The sequence below is a fragment of the Ursus americanus genome, chromosome 35, assembly GCF_024610735.1.
Source record: "Ursus americanus isolate L20-20 chromosome 35, mUrsAme1.1.p, whole genome shotgun sequence".
In the NCBI taxonomy this organism is placed as follows: Eukaryota; Metazoa; Chordata; class Mammalia; order Carnivora; family Ursidae; genus Ursus; species Ursus americanus.
The window spans coordinates 18954671-18971690 of NC_142161.1; the positions used below are offsets into that span (position 1 = coordinate 18954671).

A 17020-nucleotide genomic window follows, 5' to 3' on the forward strand; every position below is an offset into this window, starting at 1 on the left:
AAATGAATTCGGAAGAGTTCCCTTCTCTTCTGTTTTTTTGAGAGTTTGAGAAGGGTTGGTATTAATTTTTCTTTGAATTTTTAGTAGAATTCACCAGTGAAGCATCCCGGTCCTGCACTTTTGTCTATTGGGAGGTTTTTAACTGATTCACTATCCTTGCAAGTAATCAGTGTGTTCAGATTTTCTACTTCATTTTTTTTTTTAAGATTTTATTTATATATTTGACAGAGACAGCCAGCAAGAGAGGGAACACAAGCAGGGGAAGTGGGAGAGGAAGAAGCAGGCTTCCAGCAGAGGAGCCTGAAGTGGGGCTCGAGCCCAAAGCACCAGGATCACGCCCTGAGCCGAAGGCAGACGCCCAACGACTGTGCCACCCAGGCACCCCCAGATTTTCTACTGCAACATGATTCAGTCATGGTAGGTTGTATGTTTCCAATAACTTATCCATTTTTACTATGTTGTCCAGTTTGTTGGCATGTAATCTCTTATGATCCTTCCCATTTCTGTGATAGCACTTCTCTTTCATTTCAGATTTTATTTATTTGAGTCCTCTTCTTCTTCCTTTTTTTTTTTCCTTTTCCTAGTTAATCTACCTAAAGGTTTTTCAATTTTGTTTATCTTTTCACAGAACTAGCTTTTAGTCTCGGTGATCTTTTCTATTGTCTTTTTGGTCTCTATTTCATTTATTTCTGCTCTAATCTTTGTCATTTCCTTCTTTCTACTAACTTTGGGATTTGTTTGTTTTTCTAGTTTTTTTGTGGTATAAAGTTAAGTTATTTATTTGAGACTTTTCTTTTTTCTTGAGGTAGGCATTTATCACTATGAATTTTCCCTTTTCGAACTGCTTTGCTGCATCTCATAGATTTTGATATGTTACATTTCCATTTTTTTCAAGGTATTTTTTGATTTCTCTTTTGATTTCTACTTTGACCCATTGGTTGTTCAGTAGCATGTTCTTTAATTTCTACCTGTTTGTGAATTTTCCAGTTTTCTTTGTGTAATTAATTTTGGAGTTTCATACCATTGTGATCAGAAAAGTCGCTTGATATAAATTCAGTTCTCTTAAATTTACTAAGACTTGTTTTATGCCTGGTACATGATTATCTTGGAAAAAGCCCCATGTGCACTTGAAAACAATGTGTTCTTTGGCTTTTAGATGTAATGTTCTATAGATATCTGTGAAGTCCCTTTGGTCTAATGTGTCATTTAAGACCAGATTTCCTCATTGATTTTCTGGCAGGATGATCTATCCATTCATGTAAGTGCAGTATTAAATCTTCTACTTTTATTGTATTTCTGTCTGTTTCTCCTTTTAGGTCTGTTAGTATTTGCTTTATATATTTAGGTATTCCTATGTTGGGTGCATAACTATTTATAAATGTATCTTCTTGTGAGATTGACTCCTTTATCATCATGTAATACTCTTCTTTGTCTCTTATTACCATCTTTGTTTTTAAGTCTGTTTTGTCTAACTATAGTTACTCCACCTTTCTTTTGGTTTCCATTTGCATGGAATAGCTTTTTTCATCCCTTCCCTTTCAGTATGTGTATGTTCTTGCATCTAAAATTAATCCTTGTAGGCAGCATATAGATGGGTCTTATCTGTCTTCTCTTTCTTTTCCCTCCTCCCCTCCCTCTCTCTCCCTCCCTCTCCCTCTCTCTCTTTCTTTTTCTTTCTTTCAATCCATTCAGCCACTCTTTGTCTCTTGGTTGGAGAATTTAGTCCCCTTACATTTAAAGTAGTTTGTTTGTTTGTTGTAAGATTTTATTTATTTGAGAGAGAGAGTGCAGAGTGAGAGAGCGAGAGCATGAGTGGGAGGGGTGGCGGGGAGGGGTAGAGAGGGAGAAGCAGGCTTCCCACTGAGCAGGAAGCCCCTTGCAGGGCTTGATCCCAGAACCTTGGGATCTTGACCTGAGCCGAAGGCAGACACTTAACTGACTGGACCACCCAGGTACCCCTAAAGTAATTATTGATAGGAATTGCTTATTGCCATTTTGTTAATAGTTTTCTGATTGTTTTTGTAGATCTTCCCAGTTTCTTTCTTCTGTTGCTCTCTGCCTTTGGGGTTTGATTACTTTATTTAGTGGTATGCTTATATTACTTTATCTTTTGTGTATTTACTATAACTTTTTGCTTTGTGGTTTCCATGGGGCTTACATATAACAACTTGTATCTACTACAGTCTGTTTTAACTTGATAACAACTTAGGTTTGACCCCATTGTAAAGCTCAACATTATTACTCTCCCTCTCCTGACATTTTATGTTTTTGATGTCATATGTTACATCTTTTTACCTACATCTTGTATATCCCATAACTAATTATTGTAATCACAGTTATTTTTACTACTTTTGTCTTTTAATCTTCATACTAGCTTTATAAATGATTAATCCACTATCCTTACTATATATTTACCTTTCAAGGGGAATTTATTCTTTCGTATGTGTTCTTGTTACTAATTAGCACCCTTTCTTTTCAGCCTAAAGGAGTCTCTTTAACATTTCTGGTAAGGCCATTATTAAATTTGTAATGAAATTTAAATTATTTATTTTTTTAAAAATGTACTTCAAATATCAATGTGACCAAATGTGATTGCCCTCATATTCTTGTTTTCTTTTTACCCTATATATATATATATATTTTTCTTTTTTTAACATTTACTCATTTTGTCTTCTTGATATATTACCTCAGAGAAAGTTGTATATCATCTCATTTTCATGGTAAACCATTTAACCCATTTCTGTGTTGAGAGCTACTCATTATCCAGGTCTTTAGGAACATGATTTAATGTTAACCAGCTATGTTTCTTGTACTTTTGAATTTTCCCTCTATTTTAGATCCTTTCCCTTGTATGTCAAACAAGCATATATCTTCCAGTGTCTCAAAACTGCCATTCCTTTGCTTGCTACATTTCTGTTCATTCAGTGGAAAACCTTTGCAAAGACCAGAATTTATATAATTTTACTTTCTTACCTTCTTACTCTTCAAAATTTTATAATATGAATTATGTTACTGCCGCCCTAGTGCAATTCCACTCTCAAATCATTAAAGTTATCATAGTCTTCTAATAGAATATCTTTTGTAATCCTTCCTTCTTTGACTTTCTTTAACATTTATGCCTGTTGATTACCTTCTCCCTCTTAAAAACCAATTTTAGTTTGGTTTAGGGCTAGATCTCTTCCATACTCTGCCAATTCTTTCTTTTATTCCACATTTTGTGCTGGGCCTTCTCTCTCTATAGTCTTCCACTGAAGATTAATTAGGTCACTTCAGCTACCGTTCTTTGTGACATTGCCACACATTTTTTTTCTATTGAATTCCATTATGAATGAAAATGTGCATTTGTATTAGTAGCTTTATATGAATAACTTACTTTTCAAACTTAATAAATCTATAAACAAAGTTGTTTTTTCTCTTCAGTATTGGATATTCCTCTAGCTTATTTAAGTTCTCTAAATGACACCACTATTTGCTTTGCTTGTATTGTTTACTTCGTATATTTCAATTGGGAGAGACAGATGTGTGAATTCTGGGATAGGATGGAAGGAGATTAGAGTTGCAGTTGGGGACTATGCCCAGACGATTATAGGACTTCTGAGAAACTTCGTGGCATGTAGCTAAAAATCCATCAACTGGAAGAGTAGGAGGGATAAACATTTAGCCAATGTCTTTAGTACTTTTTGGATAAGAATTGTTCTACTTGTTAACTCTCTCCAGGCCTCTGAGTTGTAAGTACCTGAGTGCCTAAGGATTCTGCAGTTATCTGACTTCCAGGCCTCTGAAGAAGCCGTGGGACAGAAAGAGGTTCACAGTAGGCAGCCAGGCAGTACACTTGAGTTACGCTTACAAGAAGCTGGCCCTATGCTGGGTAAAAACGCTTGGAATTAGGTCATTGCCAAAATAAGAGATGAGTGGAAAGAATGTAAAGCAGTGGTAAGAAGTGTTTGGCTCATTGTGATTATCCTACATTTTAACAGATCAGATTACTTTTCATTTAGCGATCTTAATCCCTCCTTTCCCACTTGCTTATTTTCATCAAGCAAATCTTACTTTCAAGTGCCCTTCCCAGTTCTGCCTATCCTAAATCCTGTCTTTCCTTTAATTCCCAGCTCAAATTATCCCTCTTTGATTTTGTCCCATTAATAAAAAGCCATTTCTTCCTCCTCTTATATCCCAGTGAAGGATCTCTGGTTGCCCTAGTGAAATGAATCTTTGTCCCAAGACGAGAATTTTCTTTCTTGTGTGTGTGTGTGTGTGTGTATGTGTGTGTGTACGTGTGCTTCCATACATGCACTTTGTAGCATTTGCTTTAATCCCAGCTTTTGAGTTTTGAAATTCTGTCGTGATGATAGTACATTTACAGCCAGTTATTAATTCCATTGGAGCCTCAACTATTTTATCTATGTATTCTGTGTTCATAGTATCTATTTTGCTGAGTTATTTCAAGCTTTAAATAATAAACTATAAGTAATGTGCTTACACAGAATGAATGCCCTCCGAAAGTTCTCTTCCCACCTATAAGGCCACAAGACAATTGATTTTTTTTTTTTTTTTAATGTTCTTCTAAAGAGATTCATTGCAAATGTAGATGTTCACAGCTAAGTTCTTCGGTGAGAGTGACAGGGTTTTTTGTTGTTGTTGTTGTTTAACTGACTCCTTGATTGCCGCAGAGATCATATTGTAACGATTGTGGGGAGGAGGGGTGGTATAGCCTTGGGATGAAGCTAGTGCTGAGGCAGACAGCAGAGAGCAGAATGATCTCACTGTCTTATTTCTAGAGCCTTCTCTTCTTCCAAGCTTCTGATTTTATGAAATAATGAATCTCCTAATTTTTTAGGCCTGCTTGATTTGGGTTTTCTGGTTCTCCGTGTTTAAAGTACTTAAAATGACACGTACTTCAATAATTATTAGCTCTACTGTTGTTTAGTATTTTCAATTATCTCAGGCTCTGCTGTTGTCCCCTCTGTAGGGTCAGGTGCTGGCACACTGTTAAACTACAGGAAACACAACAGCCTCAGAGAAATGTGACTCAACGTGCAGGGTGGGGCAACTCAGGGCCCCTCCACTGCATAGCATTTGTTCTGCTTTCAAGGTTCCCCACGGCATCTGAAGCTTTCTATCCCTGGAGGCGACTGCCCATATGTTCACCTTTATTACCAACCTGCAGTTTCGAGGCATCTGCTAAACTACAATTTTGAGTGCTCAATGGTGATTTCATTTGCGTAAAAAAAGGAGACTTTTTGCCCCTTATTAAGTTAGAATGGCATCGCACCACAGTGTAGAGCTTGCATAGGTCTATTAAAAGAAGCCGTAGAGCTAAGAGGATTAGAGGCTTATGTGTGCTGTTAAAAGGTGAGGAATCAGGTCGTGTTCATGTGTGCTTATTGTTCTTTCTCAGAACAATAACGTAAACAGATTCTCTCTTCTGAGAGAAAAGGAAGTTTCAATAATGTAGAATTGGCTTTGCTTCTATCTGGAGCCCTTATGCCTCTTAACTGCAGAGAACATATCAGGGAGTCTGTAGGAGAACACTGGCAACATAGTAACAGGCTACAGTAACACCTAGCTACAGATGTTCCCCAGTTTTACACAAGCTGACTCTTCATGGTGGTTTCCTTTCTGCAAAGCTTCCAGCTCATTCTGTAGCAACACCTGATTAGAGAGCAGTGCCTGCAACATTCTTGGCTGTCCTTTCTCTCCTTGTTACCTTCTCTTGTCAGGGTAGTTGAGTTATCAAATGGTATAAGTGTTATGTCAATACTGTTTCAAATATAAAACGCTAGCCATGCAAAGGCTAAAGGAAATTGTTTTCTAACTAACTGCTGGCAGCCTGCTCTTATAGATTAAGACCAGGTCTCTCCACAAAGCACTGAAGCAGCAAATTTAAAAGGAGGCAAATAGAACGTAGACTATTTGGCATCAGAGATAAAACAGTTCATTACCTGGTTAATGTTTGCATTTTCCTGGTATAGAGCAAGCATAAAATTACAGATAACAAAGTGACATTTAATAGGCACTGGACATTTCAAGAGAAATGTAGCTTTTAAAGAAGTTTCTCTTTTATTCCTGGAAAAATTAAGGCAAATGGGAGGATTATTGTATCAGGTACAAACCTCAAAGGCAGAAAATGTAGAGGAAATAAAGTCTACCTTCAATCCTATGAATTATTAATTATGGAAATCTGGCCAAGCCACTTTCTTCCTTGCAGGGACTTAATTTTTGAATTTATTATACACAAATTAAAACACCTGTGTTCTCTACTACACAGGGTTGTGGCAGAAATGAAATGAAATCACGTATGTAAAAGTGCATTAAAAACTCCAAAGCACAACAACAAAATTTAAGCCACTCTTTCAGGTGAGGATCCTGAATTTGCAATGTCAGGTGTAATAACCCGAGAGCGACAAAGACACGACAGAGATTGTCATACTTCACCAAGATGTTATATTTAATCTAACTCGGCCTCTCAGAGTTAAGAGGTACTTTAGAAACTACCTAGTCCATCTATAGCTAGAATCCTGTCCTCTCTGTCAAAGAGTGTTTCTGCCTGTATTTGGACGCATCCTATAATGGGGAGTTCAGTACTTATTTGAGCCCATTCTCTGCTCTTTGAGTGAACAGTATCATTTTGTGCATAAAGCACAGGATTTTATAAGAAAAGGGTTCAAGCCATTGCTTTGCCTCTTATTGTTTTCCTAACACTGGGCAATGTAGTTTTAGATTCAACTACCCCATTTATAAAAGTATAATAATAGTGTTACACATGTCATAGAGTTACATGCCTACCCAAGTACTTTACACATGCTAGCGATTATGCGCAAGTGAGATGTCATGTTATTTTACTACGTATGTTATCTTATTTATTGCCCGAACATATGCAGTGATAATGTAGTACCAAAGATGATATGTGCCATTTAAATCGTCTTAAATAAAACTTTCAGAGATGTACAATTCATAAATGTCACCTTGAACCAAAAAGGTTATTCCATTAGCATTAAGAGAAAATGAAGGATTAATATGAACTCTGAAATCCCCTTAAACACAGTTTAGTTAAATGGTACTGTGCATTTTCTTTAAAATATAATGCAGCAAATGAGAAGAAAAGAAAGTATTTGGACATCAGTGATCTTCAGTATCTTATGGAATAAAGTATAGGCTAGTAATCTTACTTTCAGAAGGGGGATGCTAAAGTTATTTGACATGACTAGTCACAGGCAGGAGTGAGCCAGAATTGTAATGTAGACCATTTATCCTTGTCACGCTTCTGTCTCTTGCTTTCCTCTTGAATCTTTCTGGGATGGCAGACTTTTCACCTTCCCGTTTCCCTTTCCATATGCGTCCTAAGCAAGGAACTTGTCTTGTTCCCTTTGAGGGGCCTCATCTAATTTAATGAACATCAACAAATCAAACTAATTTCATTTGTTTGTGTGTGTAGGTAATTAACCTTCCAAAGTCTTCATTCAGTTACTTTGTCTAAAAAATGGTCACAGTAACGCCACAACTTTAAGAATTAAATAAGGAAATCCATATAAGGCATTTAGCATATTTTCATACTCATGGTAAGCTTCAGTGATTTCTAGATATAATTATGATATCATAATTAAGATAGAGTTTTATGTTATGCTTTCAAAAGTTAGATTAATCAAATGAAAATAGCTTTGGAGCCACAATGACTGTATTTGAAACTTGGATTTATAAATTACTTGTTGTGTGGAATTAGGCATTATTTCGACTTTGTGATTTTCAGCTTTTATAGGTGTAAAACAGGGAAAATAATAGTACATGCCCTCCAGTGTTACTGTGAGAGTTAGATGAGAAAATCCTTTTAAACAGGTTAGCGCAGTAAACACTCATAGTAAATAAATAAATGCTATTTATTATCACTGTAATAGTTCAGAGACAATTTCATATTGTGTTTTCTTTAAAGTGTTAAAATAGAAAAGGCTGTATTTTGCCCGTTACTAAAAGTCTGTGCAAAGAATGACATCTAGAACTATAGGGAAAAGCAACAAAAACAATAACAAAACATTTGCATAGGAATTAGGAGAGAATTCATTTATCTGAACTTTCTTCTTCCTGATCCTCTATTTCTGTTTCCAGAAATTGAAACTTAGGTTAGTATTTCCACATCAACTATTTTGCTTCTCAAAGAATGTTATAGATCTTCCTGTATTTCTGTGGGGAGGGGATGATGAAGATGAAAACGTCTTGATGGCCTGTATTATCTCTTAATATATAATATTATTATAGTTTTCGTATCAATTCTGTTGTTTTCAACTTGCTTCTGCCATCTATCCTCCTCCTGAGTGATTCAACAGAAATGAGGTGATTTAAGCATATGATGGTATAAAGTATATGCTCTTTAATTCTCGTAGGTGATAAATAGCTGGGCAAAGTATAGGGATGATTTGCAAAGTTAAATTGGGTAGCTTAATAGTGATAATGTGTAAAACTGAGTAATAGACAACCCAGTCATTGAATATTTATCAAACAGTATCTCATACTTCTTAACTGGATTCTAACATTATTTTTTTTAATTCACTAATATTTTAAATTATTTAGATAATTTGTGTATTCCCTTATCACAAAACAGTAAACAAGAAAACAAAAAATATATATAAAAGATTTAACTGTTTAAACATAATAAAGATTTGGATGTATTCATGCAATTGTTAGGGTATAAAAGTTAATATTGTTAACTTGTTCACAATAAAAAATAAATGTATCAAATTAGTATAGATGCTATCTATTGAGATATTATTTTATTATTTTATACATAGTCATTGAAAGGAAGAGTGATTTGCAGGAGAAGTTCCTATTTAAAATTATAAAAGATAATGTTTGTTTCTATATTTAACATATCAGGAGTAGATGCTTTATACTCCCTGTGATGTCTATAGCAAAGTGTCTTTATGAATTTATGATGTCGCAATATCCAACCCGCTTTTTTTTTTTTTTTTTTTTATCTGCTGAGCTAGGTGGAAAAGAGGTTATTGAATGGGAGTATAGATAAATGCAGAAGAATCAAAAAGATATGCTCAATGTAGAAAAAAGCAACGTTAGAAACACTGTATAGCAGTTGTCATTTTCTGGTTGCCAAGCATCTGAAAATCCTTAATGTATTTAGGCAATTGCTGTCATTCATTCACTTACAGATTTATTTAACAAATGTATGTAGTGCTAACTGTGTGAACATTGGACTGGATACACCGTAGTGACACGATATTCAGAGTCACTACCTTCAGTGAACTCACATTCTGGAGGTTTATTATAGGAAACGAGAGGTCATCACCTGTTACAACCAGGAGAAAGGTGTTTTGATTGCAAGTCCCCTCAGTCTTCCCTCTTCCACAAATACATACAGACAGACCCTGTATACAGCCTGGGGAACTGCTTTAACCTAGCTGGGGTGAGTTAGAAATAATCATCAAGGATTTTGAATTAGGAGCTACTGATTCAAAGAAACAAGAACACTAGCAGATCAACTCTCGTCATGTCATTAATGAAGATCGCAACACTCAACTACATGTCTACAAAATAGATCCCCTATTCCACCCATTGTAAGGCTGTCACCAAATATATGTGTAATATACCCAAGTTTAATGACTTATATATATTTTACCACATTCTAATGTTATTTTATTCAATTATATTATCTGTTTTATTTTTTTAGATATGATCATTTTTTCATTTTTATAAATGTCTTTGTAAATGTTCCATCTTGAAAAAAATTAAGCTCACTTCTACACACGTGCATAGTTTCCCCATCAATATTCTTCTATTAATTAAAATAATGCTTAGCTAAGCATGTATGATTATCAAAAGGGCCAAAACTGATGGAATAATTGACCTTATCTCACTAGGATCCCTAGTAGGTGTTCACTACATTAAGGTCCTATTTAATTCCTAACCTGTGGGAAATGGTGTGTCCTAAGTCATAATGCTTGAAATATATGGTTGTTCACCTGATTCTAAAACCTGAGTTTCTTTACAGATTCATAGGCCTTAAAAGAGTGAAGAGGTATTCTTGAGTAGTTTTTTCTATGATGTTACAGATACATGCTGTGAATCACTTTCTCCAAAGACTCCTATATAACCATTGTCTCAGTTTCTGAGTACATGGCTGATATATAGGTGTGTATATATGTATACACACATGTATTTATATATTTATGATATATATTTATATATAACATGTATATATAATGTATATATAATGTAATGATGCATCTGTAATGCAGTATATAATATAATGATATATATACTTATAAATGTATATAAATATATATGCATTTATGAACATATGTATATTTTAAAATTTAAAACAAAATGGAGAAAAGACTTAAAAATTCCCTGAGCAGACAAAACCATTTACACCCCATAAGCAAATCTAAATCTAAGTTAGAGCCACAAGTGCCTCTAAAGAATGGAAAGAAAACAGACTAAAAGCAGATTTCTGAACATTACATCTGTTTATTTTAGCTGGCTCTAATAGGATGACTTCAGGATTTTAACCACAAGTTAGATGAATCAATGTGAGCTATCCAAAATTCAATTAGAATATCATAATAATTATTTTTATTGATAGTAGATGTATGAGAAAATGTAGTATTTCATAACATTCACAGGTCTTTGTCATTAGATTGAAAATAAACCTTAGGATTCCTTTATCCTTTTAAGGCTCATTAAAGATAAGTGGGTAAAGAAGGGCATACATTTTAAGAACAACAGATTACAAAATTTTCTTCCACTGATCTACCTAGGTAGGAATTATGTGCTTTGTAATTAGATAATCACCCTTTGACTGTTGTAGCTGAAGATACAATAATTATTTCTAAAATAGGTCATTGAGAGTACTCGGTATGCATGTCTGCAGCTGTGAGTAACTTCAGTTAATGGGGATGATGCCTGTGTTCTTCCTGGATGGGCAAACTCATTTAAATGGGATGTGTTGTGAAACACTCGACGGTGTTTCTTTAATGTAGTAAAATGGAACTCCCTAGAAAGTGATTTTTAAAATATACTGTACTATTAAGCAGAAGACAAGTAATTTTCTTACTGAATTTAATAGCCTAAAGAACCCTTTAAAAAAAATTGTAACTTTAATAAATTGCACACGAAGCCAAAAGGAAACTTCTAAATATTCTAAAATAAAGCTAACCTGAGGTGAGTGTCTGTATGCCTAATGGTTTTGTTGAGTTGGTCACAGACTTGTAAGGGGCAAGATTGGAACATTAATGGCAGAAGTTTGGGCCTGAAGTGACAGCATGTTCGTATTTCACAGAATTGCATTTAAAGTTCGCCATTACAGTGAGGGATCTTAATGCTGTAGTACAGGTGTTGGCCATCTGCAGTCTGCAGGCCAAATCTGGCCCACCTTGGTATTTTTCCTCTACAGAAATATGTTTCTAAAGTCTAAAAAGAAAGAAAATTATCTTGGGGTACCTGGGTGGCTCAGTCAGGTAAGCATCTGACACTTGGTTTTGGCTCATGATCTCAGGGTTGTGAGAAGGAGTGCCCCTGCTTGATGCTCTCTCCTCCTCCCTGAGCCCCTCCCCCCTCCTGCCTGTGCACACTCTCTCCCTCTCTGTCTCTTTGTTCCCTCTAAAAATAAATAAATATTTAAAAAAAGAAAAATTATTTTGAAAACAAAAAAAATAAAAATATTAGGAATTTGGAGTCACTTGAAATTATTTGTATTTTAGAAAATATTGAATTTCTGTTCTGAGAGATGAAATTTACAACTGATTAAATTATGTAATGTATATACTAATATTAATACTAGTTAATATTAATACTAACATTATTAATTAGGGATTTTCCATTGAGTAGCATGGGAAAAGTATATGGCTTTAATTGAAAGTATTACAAATAGTTTGATAACTAATTGGTTATATTTGCATTGAGGAAAAAAAACCTCAAATAATATTCTCAATTTGACAATATCTTTGACTAGAGATCTAGTTGATTGTTTTTCTTCTTTATCCTTTGTGAATTATTCCTCTACTTGTACAATGGTTATGTCTAATATTAATAATGGTAACATGTATTTAAGTGTACACAGTAGTATTCAGTATACAGTAGTGTATACAGTAGTATTTCAAGTAGATATATATACTTGAACATATATATATATTTTCCGTTCCCACTTTATTGGTAACCTTTGTCATTGTCCACTGAAGACCAGCAGAAGCACACCTGTAGTCAGACAATTTTGGGTTTATTACTTGTTCTAGGAGAAGAGACTGAACACCTTGGGAAAATATGGGTGTTTCAGTCAAAGGATATGCCAGGGTGGGGAGGGAGAAGAGGAGGTTGTTACAGGACTTGGGCTTATATTAGGAGTTTTTGCTAGATTGAGTCATGTACGAAAGTGGGAGTTATTTCATGATTAACTTAGTAATTTTTATATAAGAGGCAGAAAAAAGGAGAGGGGCTAAAGTTATAATGGACAAAGAAACAGTTACTAATGTTAAGAGATAAAAATGTTTCATCATTTTTATGGTTTGCACTGAGTTCTAGTTTTTTCTGTTAAAATGCTATTATAAAATGTTTTTGTTTTTGTTTTTGTCTTGTTCATTATGGATTCAGTGACTCTAATTATTTTGGTGTATGTGCACTGTTTAAGTAGGAACATTGTAGCCTAGCTATTAGTACTAGTTGTCAAGGCTATTTTTTCTTCTTCACATTCTTTATTATGGAGGAATTGTTTTCAAAGTGTAACATCAGTATCACCTGTGAACTTATTAGAAATGTAAATTCTCAAACTCCTTCCAGACTGCTGAATCAGAAACTGGGGGTGGAGCCAAGCAGTCTTTGTATTAACAGGCCCTCTGGTCCAGGTGATTCTGATGCTAGCTAACGTTGGAAAACCCCAGGTGAAATTGTTTTCTGTCCTGACTTCGAGTTAGAATCATCTGGGGAATGGGGGCTTTAAAAATCATACTGATGGACAGGACCAACACCTGCCCAGTTACAATTAGAATCTCCAGTCTGGGCCTAGAGTTTGGTGATTTTTTTTTTTTTTTTTTAGAGTTCTTTGGCTATTCAAATGTGCGGCGAGATTGGAGAACCTCTGTTCTAGTGTATTTGGGAAATGGAAAATGATCTATTTTTCTCCTTTATTCATTCACTCACAATGCCATTCTTTTTCTTTGGAGAATAATTTTTAGATATCAGTTAAAGTTAAAAATGCACATAACATACAACTGAGTAATTCTGTTTTGAAACATAGCCCATAGAAAACATCTAACATGCACACAAAGTAATCTGAATAAGGAAGTTTATTTTATCGCTGTTGGCAGTAGGAGAGGGTGTAAATATGATACAATCTACAGCTGAGGGATGGATAAATTATATTTATAAAATGCTATACCACCTTGTATTTAAAATAAACGATATAAACTATATGAATGTGAGTGAATATAGTGATGAGTAAATACAGCAACTTGAAAAATATTACATACTATTTTAGTAAATCTTAAAAATGCACTGAAAATTGCTACATCTTATGTTAGGAACAATGTATTGTATGGTAAAAAATTTAAAGGCCACCACAGGAATGATTTGCAGAACCTCAACAGAGGAGTTACTCCTGTGGGAAGTAAGAGTGGGATAGAATTCGGGGAAATATTGGTAGTATTTCATTCCTCTAAGGAATAAGTGAAGCAAATATAACAATGTATGATATTTTGAAATGAGGCTAGAGACTGCCACTTGGTATCCTGGGACTATTGTCTTCCTTCAATCCAGTGCTTGACACTGCCAAACTGGCCTCATTTCCTTCAAAGCCTCATCTATTAGTTCTGCCTAGACTATGAAGCTGTGTGTTTAACAGTAACTTTGGAAATAACCAGATAGAATTTCAAGAAAAATAATCAAAAACAAATAAAACAAAAATTGGAAGCTGTGAATGTTAGATATGACTCTTTCTGGACTCCAGGATCAGAAAGAAAAAATGCCAGAAACCTCATGGATCTCTTAATAGGTAATCTTCAGTATCTCACGTAGATTTCCCCTTATTTCCTTTCTCTAAGATCCTCCGTCCTCACTCCACTCTCCTGTAGGACAGCGTCCTTATACCTATATGAAGAGGTCTCACTCTGGGATTTGCACACAACTCTCTCCCAATCATGCCTACAGCCATACAACTAAGTGCCATAATCCACATAGCAGGATTGAAGTGGGCATAGTGCTTCAGATCAAGGGGGCAGCTTTGGACGACATGTTCAGGGTGGGCACTGCTATATTATGTTCAAGAATCTGGCTTTACTCCCAGCATCCTGTGATGATGTATTCATTTCTTCATTGGATTTTTAGTCTCTTATGGAAAACTGTTGGGTTACACATATGCAATCATTCACACACATAGACAAACCCAATAAAAAATAATTACTGGGCACCTGAGTGGCTCAGTCAGTTAAGTGTCTGCCTTTGGCTCAGGTCATGATCTCCAGGTCCTGGGATCAAGCCCCGTGTTGGGTTCCTTGCTCAGTAGGGAGTCTGCTTCTCCCTCTCCCTCTGCCCCTGCTCCTGCTCTCTCTCTCACTCCCACTCTCTCTCTTTCAATTAAATAAATAAAATCTTAAAAAAATAATTATTATTCTTGCTGATATTGTAGCTAAATTTATGTTAAGGAGAGTGTAAACCTTTCTGCAAGAGAGATGATAGACTCTTAAAAAACTTACCCTGCCTAAGATGTGGATAGCATTTTACATTATTATGCAGAGAACTTTCATTGATATTTTCTTATTCTCCTTTCTCCCTTCATGCAATGAAACCTAACCAGGCTAAAAGTCAAGCCCCATTACTGTACCATCTACCCACAATTGCTCCCATTTATAATTTAAAGACAAGAGAAGTGTTAAAATATATTTTTGCCTCTCCTTAACTTCAACCACAAAATATTTTTAGGATGATTTTATTTCCAATCTTCAGTAATCTATCTAATTGGTAGGAAAGTAGATTAAAATTTTATTTTTTTCATTGTCCAATAGTTACCTTGTAATTTTAGAAAAAGTACATATTTTTTTAATTAAGAGGAAATATATTAACACGACTATAGAAGGATTATGAATGATTTTTTATTTTCTTTTAAAAATGTGCTATATTTTTCAATATTTTTTTACAATAATTATGTATCTTACATTATCAATGAAAATAAATGTTATGAAAGTAATTCCTAGGAGGTCCAATCACAGGCTTAAGTGTATTCATCTATTTATTTAAAATTAATTTTTGGTCTCTATCTGTAGATCAGTCATCATGCCTATAAAATAGAATGATAACCATATGGTCCTATAAGGAATTTACAGTCTGACGGTGTGGTGGACTCATAAAAAGGACTGATCTAGGGTGCATAGGAATATGTGTCTGTATCTCTTTGTATTGGTAACCTCCTCCATAGCTATCTCTATTTGTAGAATAGCTGTTTTATAAAGAATGAGATAACTATCTTTTCTTAAATAGCTTTTGAAGAAAGTTTTCTAGATTAATGGATACCTGATGTGGGTTTTCAAGAATGAATAAGAGCATTGGAAACATAGGGATGCCTGAAAAACCATAAGGGGCGGGGGGATGGAGAATGATGGGAAGACAAGAAATACTTTCATCCAGTCAGTCACATGAAGATTCTTTGCATTGTCAAGATACCATCTCTTCTTGTTTAGGTCCGGGAACTACCCCTTTGTGTTCTTTATTGTCAAATGTGTTATTCCTGACTAGTTCATGTCTCCTACCAAGAGTAAATAATAGCAACACTTCTTACTTCAACAGCATGGCTTTTTTTCCCTACTGAAACAACATAAATCCTGTCTCTGCCAGTCTCTAAAACCATTTGTTTAGTGGAGGTAGTATCATAAGTCATGACACTGTATCATCCATCACGCCACCAATGAATAGTGGCTTCCAAAGACTCACACCAATGTTGTTACTCTGCTTAGTTGATGACGACTACAAATATGAGTCTTGCATAGACCATACAACAATATATGAATGATAATTTGTTTTCTGGTCATTTTAAATCCATCCTTTGTTCATCTTTATGTAGTTTAGAGGTAAGGCTATGTCTTCTCTGGAACTCTTTAGGCTTTCATCTGTGAATTCTTAGAATATGATGTCTTTCAAAGTTGATGTCATCCCTGTATTTCCATATATTTCAACCAGTGGGGAAGGTAGGAACAGTGTCTGGGTAGAGTGGGTAGAATGGTGTCATTCATGCAGCGTAGCTAATGACTGACATGGGATAGAGAGCATGGGTAGGGTTGGTAGGCACAGAGCAAATGATTCTTGATGCCACTCCTGCCACTTTTATGTGCTGTAGACTGGAGGTGTCACCAGGTTGGGAACATGAACAGGGGGGAGCTGATTCATGGGCCTACACACACAGTTAAGCCCAAGGGTCATTTGTTGACTATCCATAACATCTAAACCCTAGGGCCCTAAACTCACCTAAGTCCAATGTGAGTAAGAATCACTAAAATCAGTATGTCAGCACCATTCTGGTAGCCTAATCTCATGAAATGCTGTGAAAGACACATCACACCTATCAGCAGGAGCAATCTTTTTGGGAACTAGGGCCCCAGATGACTCTAGAGGCATGACTTTCAAAGCTCTTTGGGGGTATCTGATTGACCATATATGGTGAGGGGTGTAGGAGGAGAGGAAGGGGGAAAGTATAGAGCTGAAGGGGAGAAACAGAGTGGGGCCTAGATGGGCAATAGGACAGTTTCTGCTAGCTTGCTGGATGGCAATATTGGCCCTGGTTAGTCCCAACTACCAGAGGAGGGCTTAAAAATTTTGAAGAAAGACAGGGCCCCTGAGGCATAAGAACAGAGCAGGGGACCTCACTTGTCCATCTAAGGGTAGCAGTGACACTGGAATAGATCAGAAAGTAGAGATGTAGGCCCTTGGAGGATATAACATATGTCAAAGGGGTATAATTTATAGTTTCCACATGAAATTAGAGAGTTGGGAAAGTCTAGGATTAGACTTTGTTTTCTTTTTTGTTGTCGTTTTTGTT

At 35.5% G+C, this 17020-nt stretch overlaps 1 long non-coding RNA gene across 3 annotated transcripts in view; it reads left to right on the top strand.

Moving 5' to 3' along the window:
- Positions 1-232: 232 nt before the first annotated feature.
- Positions 233-17020, top strand: part of LOC123793646 (uncharacterized) — a 416734-nt gene continuing 399946 nt past the window's right edge. For all 3 annotated transcript variants that reach the window (XR_015723022.1, XR_015723023.1, XR_006780043.2), the window contains exon 1: positions 233-417. This is a non-coding gene — a long non-coding RNA (uncharacterized LOC123793646). The remainder of the gene's footprint in view (positions 418-17020) is intronic.